Here is a 14,273-nt window from a genome sequence, read left to right on the forward strand (position 1 = left end):
TTAAAACACATAATATGATCTTAACATATCATATTATCCATGATCTAATCATAAAAAGAAAATATGACAAAAATCAGAAAAATCAGAATCAAATCAGAAAAACAAAAATCACTGTTTACGGGCAGTAAACGACGTCAAACGCCTTACAGACGAGTCGTTGATACCTTTAGCTATCAGTTTTGTTCAGCCGCTCGTTTACCTATGGAATAGGGTATTCGTTTGTGTAAATCGGACACCAGACCCAGATTTCAGCAAATCTGTAGCAGCCAATTCAGAATCCGTATCTAATATGATTCTCATAATTAGAACAAACATAAATCATGTATATATCAGTATATATACAGATTACATATATAAGCATATTATATCAACATCAAATCATGGCGAATCACGTACATGCTCATATATCGAAAACAGTTAAACACATAAACGAATTAAAAACTTTTCGCAAGTAGCTCTGATGCCACTGAAGGGATTTTAGCACATAAACGCAGCGAAAACGTAAATTTAAATCTTAAAAAAACCGAAACCCTCCGCAGGATCCATGCGAAAATAATATTTAATTCGTAGTTCAGTATGTTTACCTTAAGAAGCTTTACGTTAATGGAAAGATGGAGGTCCTTAATGGCGATCCAAAAATGATGAACGGAGATCCTTAGCAGCTGCTCCTCAAGTGTGAAGCACTCCACCAGTATCCACCAAGAAAACGATGTAATGAAGGAGGAGGAGATGGAGAGAATTAGGGTTTTGTAAATCTTTTTGGTTTTTGGCAAAAATAGGATTTATAATAGTATATTTATAGGAAAAATTTTCAGCTGAAAATTTTCCCATAAAATATTATTATTAACCCTTTATTATTCTCACTAATAATTAAAACACCTTTTAATTATTAATCCTTTTTCTAAACTCTTTAGAAACAATTCTCTCACTTGATTTAATTTCCAAAAATTAAATTCTTAATTAATAATATTAAGAACATTTTCTTAATTAATTTATAATCAATTAAATCTCATTTAAGCAATTATTAAATTTTCCAATTAATTATTTATTTCATAAATAAATAATTATCAGCCATTATTAATTAATTCCTCCACCATTAAATCATTCTCTTTTATGGTGTGACCCTGTAGGTTCAATATTAAGCCGGTAGTAGAAATAAATAATAATAAAACTATTTTATCATTATTTATATAAATTCTCTAATTTATTAAATATGATTAATTAATTAATCATATTTATTCTACATCGTGAGGGATACTTTTCAGCATATCGCGACTATCCGGATAATACGAATTCACTGCTTAGAATACCAAGAACCTATTCAGTGAGTAGTTACCGTACAATTAATTCCTTCTACCCTGCAATATCACGATTAAATACAAGGCATGGAACTTGTGTCAAGCCTATCTTATTTAATCACTTGCTTTCCCATTCACTATGCTTAGTTCTATTTAATGTAAATTAGAAACTCCTTTCTAATTTCATTCACTCTAGCCAAAGATTCCTGAACTAACATAAGTGGATCAGCATTGAACATTCTCTTCCTACACTGGAAGGGGTAGATCCTTTATTGATCGTACACTATCTTCGTATACAAATTCCTATACTCAGTAGAGCCCTTATAATTGTCCCTTGAGACTAAGAACTAAACCAAAGCATAGTTCAGTGTACACAAGATGACTATGATGACCTCAAGTCTAAGGATACTTGTACAACTATCACTATGTGAACAACTGCTGACACATGAGTGAACTCCATCAGTTGTTCAGCTGTGTGAGTCATGTTCAGTGAACTTTTTCTATAAGAAGCACTTACATACTAGCTATAGTGTCACCACACAAATGTCTATGAGAACAGACATCCTTCATAATGAAGCAAGCATAGTATGTACCGATCTTTGCGGATTATTAATTACCAGTTAGTAATCCTACGACCAGGAACTATTTAAGTTTAGAGTTATCATCTTTTAGGTCTCATTATTATGATCTCATCACAATCCATAAAAAGCTTTACTCTAAACTGTGGTATATCTTATTTAAACATTTAAATAGATAGAGCCCGCAATTAAAACAAAACAAGCCTTTTATTAATATCAATGAAATCAAAACAGATTACATAAAAGTTATTCCTAAATCCTCATACATGATTGGACTTAGGACATATCTCTTTCAGTAAGCAGCTATGAGCTATTCAAAGTTTCACAGAGTTCTCAATTTGATAGATATATCTCTGGTGGATACTTTCAAATCCACCAGAAAGTTTTAAAAGCTTGTTTTTTCATGACTTAGTGGTTTGATTTATATCACTCTTTTATTCCGCACCATTACTAATCAAACACTGTTATATTTATCAAGTTAGGACTAATTCAAAATCTGAAAAAGTAGCCAGAATTACATTCAACACCCCTTCTGTAATTCTTGTTGTATTGTTAGGGAATAACAAACTCAAGCTCAAGTAACTGAAACATATGATGTCTTGCCATAGCCTAATATTCAAAACATACCTGAAGTAGGAAACGTCAACGTGGATCATCTAAAAAGTTACTATTGCACTTGGAAGGTGGGATGGTCATGTCGTCCGCACAAACTACATCACCATGGCGTACCTCGGGTAGGCCCCCATGTATAAATTGGGTATAATTTTTAAGCCCTATAATTCAAATTTAAGCTACTAACACAAGAAGTAGCTTAATTGGTGCATCTTCAAGGATCAAGAAGCTATGCATACAACCTATACATACATATACATACAAAATATAGCAAAAAAATGGAAGTTCAAGAAGCTTTAAATTCATACATCTAGCAATATACATGGAGAGAAGTCAAAGTAAAATCATGGGAGAGTACCTTGGAATATGGAGAATGAATGGGTTGAAACTAAAGCAAAGATGGAGCCAAGAACAAGCTAGATTCAAGCTTCTTGAAATTTTTGGAAAAGATGGGTTTATGTTTCTTTTGAATCGGGTATTTTGGGATATTGGAGATTAAAAAATGAGGAAGAAGGAAGGTTTAAAAGAAAGCAAAATTCTAAATTTTTGAAATTTGAACTCCCGGAATAATCTCTCGGGGGGTTGGGCGTGCCCCGTATGTCTCCGAAGAGGGGAAGAGAGAAGATTTTTACCAAAAATATGTGCGGAAGATATTTGCGGAAAATATTGGTGAGAGATTTTACAAAATAAAAATTGAAGCACTTGTCATGGAAACTCGGAAGAAAATTTTACGATGAAAATTATCAACTAAAGCATTTCTCTACGGAAGAAAAAAATTACGCATATGGAGGGAAAATAATTAGCAAAATGAGAAGTGCTAAACTTTGCGGAAGGCGGAACTAGAGTTAGTTATGGAAGATCGAGGAAAGTAAAGAAGATTTTCCTCTTTGTTTTTCACAAACTTGAAAATCGGGGGGTAGTTTTTATGCCATAAAATCGTCATGGGTATTTTATTTTATCTTTAAATAAATGGGTCGGATCTTCGTCAAAGGAAGAAGAAGGACGAGCTCGGAGACGCGTCTCCAGAGCCCCGGGCGTGCCCTATATAGGCCTATCCCTATATAAGGTTGGCCCTATATAGGAGTCTCTTACGGCGATTATTGACGACGAGAATTTACGAAGAAGATTGATGAAGTTTTACATGAAGGTTTACGATGACCATCATAACGGGAGATCACAACAACCATAGTGAATGCGGTGTGCAACGGCCGCTACGATGATGGCCGCTATGACGATGCTACAATGGTCGTTATAGTAGAAGATAGTGAAGAACAAGTATTGATAAAGAGTCCATAAACGACGATTTTAATCTAAGGAAGAAAGGGTAAAGAAATCAAGGAATAATGACTGATCCGGGATCCGGGAAAATATCCCCAAACCGTCCTAGAGCGCGCCCCGTGCTATATAGCCGCACGGGGTGGCCGCTCAGCAATGCAAATGAAATGACTAAGAAGAATTAGCAAGGAGATTGCTCCCACAACTAAACTAGAAAGTAAATAAAGCATAAGAATCATACAAGAGAAGAAGAACAGCCCTAGAGGTGCTCTTCAAGCATAGGGCACACCCTAGGCCTCTAGAGAACTCCAGTCCTTACTAGGGCGCGCCCTGTGAAGGAAAGTGGGTCTTCGGGAGCCCGACACCCTGGAAAACATGTCGAACATACTCTTGCGAGTTGTCCTCGTAGGGAAACGGTCGTAAACACTTAGTGTGGGCTTTAGGAGCCCTGTCTCTGCATTCATGGGGTTGTCCTCGCCAAGAGATTTTGAGGTTATCTCGCACTTTGCACTTATACGCTTAGGATCACTTAACCTATAATCTGGTGGGTTATTCTCATCGGGGGCAATGATGCGCTTGATTATTTGCGGTCAGTCATGGATATACCTACGGTTATGATCGACGAAGATAGCGGTAGCGGATGAGATATCCACCGGTTGGGGAGTTTTCTTATCTGTGAAGTTCCGAAATTGTAACCCAGCCTTGGGCCTTTGTGACTAGGCCGCATCGTTGGGCACTCCTAAAGCAAATCAATGTTAGAGTTAGGAAGTTGGTTCGACAACTTCTTTTGGGCCGTGGAATGAGAAGCCAAGTCCATCTAGGTTTCTTGTTCTCCAAGAACTACATCTAGCTTGATACTCTATAAAAGGAGGTACATGGGCGTATTGTGGGGGACGTGTTTGAGAGCTCTGAGAAAACAAACTGTTAGGTCACACTTTCACTGTAGAGGGGGTGAATACAGTGTTTATTACAATCAAATCAAACTTCAAGAACTTATGTAACAGAAAACAAACTTTATTGAAACAATAAACTCTGTTACAATTTGGAACTGTTATCTCTCAGTGATGAACAAAATATCACGAGAGCTGCTAGGGTTACAATAAATAATATTCTCGATAATGATAACACTTATAGTGTAAACCCTATGTCTGTGTTTATATACTACACAGTTACAAGATAATCGCTAATTGATATGGAATATAATTCTGCTTCCTAATATATATCAATCAGATATCTTCTATTCCAAGTATTCCATTCTTCACGGAATTCCTTCTTCATGCATATCTCTTCTTATGTTTATCTTAATCTTCTTAACTTCAATCAGCTACTGTCCTTATCTGATCGTCCTTCAGCACTTAAGTTCTGATATCTATCTCCTGATGACATAAGTACTGATATCCCTTAAGTTCTGTCGTCCAGTATAAGTACTGATCAGTTAAGTACTGATTTGTTCTGTTCAAATAAGATCTGAAATCTAAACATAAAACATATTAGCCATGACATTATCAAATATATCTAACAATCTCCCCCAACTTGTAAATTAGCAAAATATACAAGTTTAACAGATATTTGATGATGTCAAAAACATTAAGTACAAATGCATGAGAAATAGACAAGATAACTACAACTTACAGTCCTTAAAGCTTTTACCAATTCAACTTCTGATAACAACTTTGGTCTGTATACACATCAGAATTTAAGTAGTTGTAGATCTTTGACTTGGCTTCATCATTTTCTGATCTCTCTGATGTCAGGAGTTGTTCTGAGATAATTCTTCAACAAACATTTCTCAGCATATCTGAGTTCATCAATCATTCTCCGTTTGACATCTTTAAGCTCTGCAGTATCTTCACCAGTTTGAAATATTGCAGCTCTGAGATCATTAATCTTTGCTTTTCTCAACTCCCGATCTAGTCTTATGACATAAGCTTTGTTAGACTCTAGATTGAATTCAAGCCCCTTAATACCAAGATATGTTCTGATCTGTGCAGTATTAGGCTTCATATCAACAATATCACCATTGTGATTTCTGTACTTTGGAACATATCTGCTGTCAGACTTAACAGAATAAAGCCTTTTCTGTCTCTGAATCTGTTCTTTTAAGTAGTTTGCAGCAGTCTCTGTTATTCTGTTATCCACTTGAAGTAAGAAAAGTACATGCTCCAGTTCTTCAAAATACTTCAAAGGAATGGCATTTTGTCTTATATGATAAACCCTACCATCTGTCATGAAATACAACATGATGTATTCTTTCAAGTAGGTATGGTAAACCATCTGTACAGATTCTAGTTGATTCAATCTCTCAGGAGTTGCTCCAATACCTGGTTCACTCAAGGAAGTTGGATCATCGGTAGTGTTGTGTACTCTTCTTTCATCAGCACTTCCCAATCCAGTTTTATCTCTAGCTTCCTTTCCAGTAACTACTCTTGCTTCAAAACCACTTGGAGTAGTCTTCAAAGATTGAGTCTGTTTTACTTTAGTGAATCCTGGTAGGAGTGTTTTAGATTTATTTTCTGATATCAAGTTAACTTGAGCACTGTCAGAGGTTACTTGCTTCTTCTGAATATCAGAACTTACAATTTCTTGACTCTGAACAACTTGAGCCATGTCAGAGGTTGTTTTAAGAACTTTTCTTGAAGTCAGAGCAAGATTATCTTTTCCATCAGTAATTTCTTCTTCCTCAGGAGGTACATAAGGCTTGATAGGTTCACCAACCTTTTCTTTACCCTTGGATCTTGGATCTATCTGTGGTTGTGATCTAGCCAAAGTTTCTTCAGTATGTATCCTTTCTTTGATCACAATGCCTTTAGGTTTTGGAAGTAACTTTTTACCAGAAGCTTCAGATTTAGATGTGACTTTCTCTGATTTAAGTCTGGCTTCTTCTTTCTTTAAACTTTCCAAGTCCATCCCTGGATTTTCTTGAAGAAATAACTGTCTTGACATTTCCTCATCAAGATCTAGAAGTTCATCAGAACTTATCCTTTTACCAGCAGCAGAACTTATTCTTTTCCCGGTATCAGAACTTGTTCTGTGACTAGCTTGTCTTGATGTAAACCTTCTACCTTGACTATGACCACTACCCATTCCAGAGTTTCCTTGGTCATCTTTTCCATCATCCTTTCCTTGCAGTGACTTGTTGGTTTTGCATTTGGACTTAATTACCTTCTCCCCCTTTTTGGCATCAGCAGGTAATAAAAGAGAGATAAGTAGTTCCACTGAGGTCTGGATTTCAGTAAGTTGCGATTGCTGAGAAGCTTGATTTGTCAGAATTTGATCAATCTGAGCTTGTTGCTTCTCTTGAGTTTTCTCAATATAAGCAACCCTGTCAATGGTAGGTTGGAAGAACTTTTTCTTATCAATTTTCCAAACTTGTTCCTGTTTGATAAAGTTCTCCTGAATCTTGTGTAGCTCTGCATGAGTGTTGGAATGAAGACCTTGTAGATGTTTAGTACTCAATGCAGTGACTCTAAGCTGGGTTTTAAAATCATCAGAATGTAACATTTCATCAGCTTTAGTCAAGTGCTCAGCAAGATGTAAAGCATTTGGAACACATGAAACTGAGTTCCATTCCTTAGTCCACTCCTGACCTGCAGGAGTTTCACTCCAAGGTACTGGTGCATCCCTGATAACAAACTCCTTTACCAGTTCAGACTTAGGAAGAGTCAGTGGAGGAGTATGTCCTGAAGGACCTGCTTCATCAGCATCTACTATTGTAGCAGCCTCACCAGTATCTCCAACATTTGCAGCATCAGAACTTAGAGAATCAGTATCTTCTGATAAGACAACTGTGTGAGTAGCAATGGAGGCTTCAACATCCTCTAATTGCTGATCTGATACTAAGATATGATCAACAGCCATATCCTGATGCTCACCTAAAATCTGATCATCAGCATCTTGATGCAGAGAAGGTGTTAGTGATAACTCAGGAGTTTGAACAGCATCAGTAACAGGTGTTGGGGAAGGATTATTTGTTGTTGGAGCTTCTAAGAAAAGTATTTCAGGCACAACCAGGTTCTGAATATCAATTTCAGCACTTGTGCCTGGATCAACAAGAGACGTAGAAGGTGAATTAGCCTTGTCAGATACAGGTTCCTGAGATGGAGTTGATGGAGAAGAAGTGACTGGAGCAAATTCCTTGTCTTGTGAGATCAGAGATTCCTGATCCCCGTCCTTAGCTGCTTCCTCCTCATCATCTGAAACTGGCCTTTGTGCCCTCTGGTTCTTGTACTTCCTTGTTGATTTGGATTCCTTGGGAGTTTCAGGAACCGTCATACGTCTAAGCCTCTTAAGAAGCCTAGAACCCCCAATTGCAGAATCCGTCTGAGAAGTTGCCTTCTCAGCTTCATTTACCACAGGTTCTGAAGAGGGAATCTGATCCTCAGAATCTGATTCATCTCTCAAAGTAATGCTTCTCCTCTTTTGAGGTGTTTGAGGAACAGTCTTTGTTCTCTTTGGCTTAGAGGATGTAGGCTTCACAGTAGGTGCTGAAGAAGAAGGTTGAGCAGTCTGTGAAGTGGAGAGATAGGATTTGAGATAAGTTCTGAGGGTAGGTTGAGTAGAATGAGAGGTAGGTACTGAGGTTGATGGATTTTGGTTATGGTGAGTTGGTTGAACATTTGAGTAAACAGATTTGTAAGTAGCAGGATCAGCATTTACCAGAATCTGTTTCACAGACTGAGGAATCTGTAATTGTCCCACCATTGATTTCTTTGTGTCAGCATTTATCAGGTCGTTAAAGTATCTTTTTGCAACCTTAAAAGGTGGGGTTTGAGTGCTGACTAACTGGGGTTCAGCAGTACAATACGTATAAATAAGTTGACAGAATCTAGCAAAATAAACAACATCTCGATCCTCTGTCATCCTATCCCCAATAAAACCAATTATTCCAGTTGCAAAATCAAAATGAGTTTGATGGATAATAGCATACCCGATGTGCTGACTCAGAATTGGGATGGCATCAAAATTTGAACACTTGTTGCCAAAAGCCTTGGTGATGCAATCGAAGAAGAAACTCCATTCTCTTCTGATATTGGCCCGTTTCAACTGTCCAAGTTTCGTCAGACTCTTTTCATATCCCAAATCAGTCATTAACCCCCGAAGTTCTGATTCCTCTGGTATAGAGAAGGTACAATCTTCTGGAAGATGTAATGCTCTTCGTACTGTACCAGGAGTGACTACATAGGATGAATCACCCACTTGGAAGATAATACTGGGAGTTCCTCGTTTACCACCATCATCAAAAACTCCAGTCCTCCAGAACCGCAGAACTTGTTGACTTGAAAATAATTCAGGCTGAGTTAAGGCGTACCCAACCTCACTATGTGCAAGAAGATCTTGCACAAAATGCAATTCAGATGGAGCTTCAGCATGATCAAGAATTGCAGCATAGTTGTTTGGAACAAACTTTGCTCCATCAATGATTAAATCCTTTGGTGCCATGTGAAAAAAATATTGAAATTCAAGTATGCCTGTTAGGTGTTTGAGATAATGTCTGTATGAAAAACCAACGTGAGAAAGAATGAGAAGGAGAGTAAAAGTAAGAAGAGAGATAAAGTATAAAGGAAATAAAAGATTAAAGAAATCTTCTCTCTGTTGTTCTTATACTCTGAAAAAGAATGTTACCGTTGGACACCTGTCAGACATGCAGTAATAACGGATAGTTACTGGGCTCGAGAAAACAGGAATGATTACTTACCCAGTTGCCTTGTTTCAAGGAAAAACCATTTCAGTTATCAAGAGACACAGTTTTAATTCAAAATTTAAACCGTTAGCACTGATTGAATTATTTTTCACTGCAACATTAATATTCTGAAAATGAATCATGTTAAAAATGACCGAGATAATTTCAATGAATAAGTGCTGACAAAGAATCAGAACTTAAATAAAGACAAAATTTAAATGGTCATCAGAATATCAAGCAGGATTTAACAACACAAGATAAAATAACTCAAAGACAAAATCTTGAAGTAAAAACAGTTTTCATTAATATATCAAGTCAATACATATATGAAATAGAAATTACATCAATACAAGATTTTCCCTAAGCTTCTAATCCTAACGTCAACAGCTTTAGTCCTAGCTGAGAAGCCTGACAAAGCTGAGGATGAAAAAGAACAGGAAGAAGACGAGATTAAGTCATCTTCCTCTTCCTATCTTCGACAAACAAGATAGCGAGTCGAATGATTCGCTCTTGCTGACAGATACGACGAAGGTGAAGATCTCTTCGAACGGCCACCAGATCACGTTTGATAACCTCTGGAAATTGAATCCAGAGATTGTGAGGGATGTTGGTGATAGGGTAGGGAGTTGGAATTCCATTCAAAAAGACATGCACAGTCTCATCACCGTAATTGTAGAACCAGCCAAATTCAGCCATTTGTGATAGTAAATGAAAAACAAGACTGAATTTGTGATACAAGTGTGATGAGAAGACTAATGTGAAGTGGCTGTGTATATAGGCAAGAGAATGCCAAGAGACGCAAAGATATTTAATGCTGACAGGTAGAATTAATTCTACCTCGTCTCCCTAGACTTTGAAAAAGAATAACAGTCATTGGAAAGAGGAATCATGGTCTAGACCGCACAAGACACAAGAAACAGTGGACTGTTCAAGTACAAAACCATTAATCCTAATCATAGTGACTATTAATCTTCCACTTCAACATATGCGAGTACAAACTGAGACTGTTATTAAATTTCATTCAAAGATAAGTCAAGTAAAGGATTAGACTGAGAAATCAGAACTTAGACCTATACCAGAACTTAACAGTCATCAGAACATAATTTCTTAACTCGAAAAAGGAATGCCCATCTTAGTAAATCCTCATACAAGTTCTGAGTTTTGAACGTCAGAACTTAATCATCAGAACGTGTAACTAGAACTTGTCCTCAGAATTTGTGCAAAAATGACACAATGACTGTTTATCTAAAATAACATAGACCACCACAGAAATTTTCATCATTCAGATGGAGTGATTAGTGTGTGCATTAAGCGAAATAACAGACAAAGAGTAAAGTCTGATCTACTTCAGTACATCTTAGAAATAAGTCATAATTAAAATTTTGCTAAAGAGCTGTCATTATCCTGAAACCTACTGATAAATGAGTTCATGCATGAGTCCACCTCAACTGTTTTTGTGCTAATTTTATGCATCTTTAAAATTCTCTTTTACAGTGGCTTCTCAGTGTAAGTGAGTCACGACTGCTTATCAGAATTTATGCTTTTATCAGAGTATTTCTCCAGTAATCATAGAGTTTGAAAAGTCACCAAGAAAATATTTTGCTTTTCTAATGCATATTTACTTAATACCAGCAATGCACTTGGGTCGTCCCTTTCGCATTTTTACTCTAGATCTCAAAGGAGTACCTGATTTTATTCTTTGATTTTTTTTTTATTATTTTTTTTTTCTTTTGATAAGTGAGGTTTATCAGCACTTAGTACATTCAGTAGTTTTACTAGAATCAGAACTTAAACAGATGAGTAGCATTATTCTAATTTGGGACTTAGTAATAAGATGAATAAAGTAAATTAAACTAAGCTCAAGTATCAGAATTTGCTTGTGTCATAAGATTTCCACAGAAATAATTACTTCTTTTATGGGATCATTTGTTTATTGAAGACTAGTAGGTCAGTATCTAGCACAGTTATCCTCATAGGATTGAATAGTTACTGAAACAGACATATCACTTATCAGAGTTTAGAAACATATATCAGACAACAGTCAGTACTTAAAGACATTTATCAATTAATGCACAGAATATACAAAGAGATTAATTCTGTAAATACTGATCATAAAGTCTGATAACATAGAACAAGTTTAAGCAGATTTAGAGAAAGAACCTGAAATCATTCCAAGTTCATTTACCAATTTTGAAAAGGTAGCTTCGCACAGTGGTTTTGTGAAGATATCTGCTACTTGTTTATCTGTGGGAACAAAATGCAATTCCACTGTACCTTCATCCACATGTTCCCTGATGAAATGGTACCTGATGCTGATGTGCTTTGTCATAGAGTGTTGAACTGGATTACCTGTCATAGCAATAGCACTTTGATTATCACAGTAAATAGGGATTTTGAAATATGTTAACCCATAATCCAGTAACTGATTCTTCATCCAGAGAATCTGTGCACAGCAGCTTCCTGCAGCAATATACTCTGCTTCTGCAGTTGATGTGGAAATTGACTTTTGTTTCTTGCTATACCAAGAAACCAACCTGCCTCCAAGAAATTGGCAGCTTCCACTTGTGCTTTTCCTGTCAATTTTGCAACCTGCAAAATCTGCATCTGAGTAACCTATTAATTTAAAATCTGATTCTCTAGGATACCATAATCCTAGATCAGCTGTTCCTTTAAGATACTTAAAGATTCTTTTTACAGCTGTTAAGTGAGGTTCTCTTGGATCTGCTTGAAATCTTGCACAAAGACAGGTAGCAAACATGATATCTGGTCTACTAGCAGTTAGATAGAGAAGTGAGCCAATCATACCTCTGTAATCAGTAATATCTACTGAATTACCAGTATCCTTATCCAGTTTTGTTGCAGTGGCCATGGGAGTGGATGCACTTGAACAGTCTTGCATTCCAAATTTCTTCAGCAAGTTTCTGGTGTACTTAGATTGACAAATAAAAGTTCCTTCTTCACTCTGTTTGACTTGAAGGCCCAGAAAATAACTGAGTTCTCCCATCATACTCATCTGATATCTTGACTGCATTAGTTTGGCAAACTTTTTGCAAAGTTTGTCATTTGGAGACCCAAAAATAATATCATCAACATAAATCTGGATCAAAAGTAAGTCCTTGCCATGGTTGAGATAGAACAGTGTTTTGTCAATAGTTCCTCTGTTGAATCCACTTTCCAGAAGAAACTGAGCTAAAGTCTCATATCATGCTCTAGGAGCTTGCTTAAGTCCATAAAGTGCTTTATCAAGCCTGTAGACATAATCTGGATGTTTGGAATCTACAAAGCCTGGAGGTTGTTCAACATATACTTCCTCTTCCAATTCTCCATTGAGAAAAGCACTTTTCACATCCATTTGAAAGACAGTAAACTTTTTGTGAGCAGCATAAGCCATGAATATCCTTATGGCTTCTAACCTAGCAACTGGAGCAAATGTTTCATCATAGTCAATTCCCTCCTGTTGAGAATATCCTTTTGCAACCAGCCTTGCCTTGTTCCTTACAATTATGCCATCACTGTCAGTTTTGTTTCTGAATACCCACTTTGTACCAACAACCGATCTATTCTTAGGTCTTGGCACTAAGGTCCAGACTTTGTTTCTTTCAAATTCATTCAACTCTTCCTGCATTGCTTGCACCCAATCAGCATCTTGAAGAGCTTCTTCCACTTTCTTTGGCTCAGACTGAGAGAGAAAAGAATTGTAAAGACATTCATTCGAAGTACCTGTTCTAGTTCTGACACCTGCCTCAGGATTTCCAATTATCAAATCAGGTGTATGTGATTTTGTCCACTTCCTTGCAGATGGAAGATTTTCTCTAGAACTGGATGCTCCCCCATGATTCATGCTGTCTTCGGTTTCATTTTCTGATGCTCCCCCTGAAACTATGCTCTCTGAGTTGGATCCTTCAGTATTTAGATTTTCAGTACTGTCAGTACTTGGCTTATCAGAACTTGACGAATCAGAATTTGAAGAGCCAGATGTATGTTCTGATGCTTCTTGAGATGTGATAATATCTTGAGTATGCTCCCCCTGCATTGGTGCATCTTCCTTTGACGTAGTCACCACAGTTTCAATAACATCAGAGTTTAATCCATCAGAATTTACAGTATCAGGACTTAGACTGTCAGGACTTGAGGTATCAGAATATGAATCTTCATTTTCAAATCTCAGCTGATCATGATCAATGCAATCTTCAAGTCCAGTGATCTTCTTGTCATCAAAAGAGACATTGATAGATTCCATGACCACTTTTGTTCTCAAATTATAGACTCTGAAGGCTTTTGTAGAAAGTGGATATCCAACAAAGATTCCCTCATCAGCTTTTAGATCAAACTTGGATAGTTGTTCAGGATGAGTCTTGAGAACAAAACACTTACATCCAAATACATGAAAGTATTTGAGATTTGGCTTCTTGTTCTTCACCATCTCATATGGTGTTTTTCCATGCTTGTTAATGAGTGTTGCATTTTGAGTAAAACAAGTAGTCTGCACAGCTTCAGCCCAGAAATAGGTTGGAAGCTTTGCTTCTTCAAGCATTGTTCGTGCAGCTTCAATGAGAGTTCTATTCTTCCTTTCAACAACTCCATTTTGCTGTGGAGTTCCAGGAGCATAAAATTCCTGCTTTATTCCATGATTTTTGCAGAACTCTTCCATTATCAGATTCTTGAATTCAGTGCCATTATCACTCCTCAAAATTTTCACAGAATCTTTGATCAATTTATCCAGATGTTTGACATGATCAATCAGGATAGATGCAGTTTCACTTTTTATGTGCAAGAAATACACCCATGTGTATCTGGTGAACTCATCTACTATGACCAACGCATATTTCT

Source organism: Apium graveolens, chromosome 1 (assembly GCF_009905375.1).
Source record: "Apium graveolens cultivar Ventura chromosome 1, ASM990537v1, whole genome shotgun sequence".
Lineage (NCBI taxonomy): Eukaryota > Viridiplantae > Streptophyta > Magnoliopsida > Apiales > Apiaceae > Apium > Apium graveolens.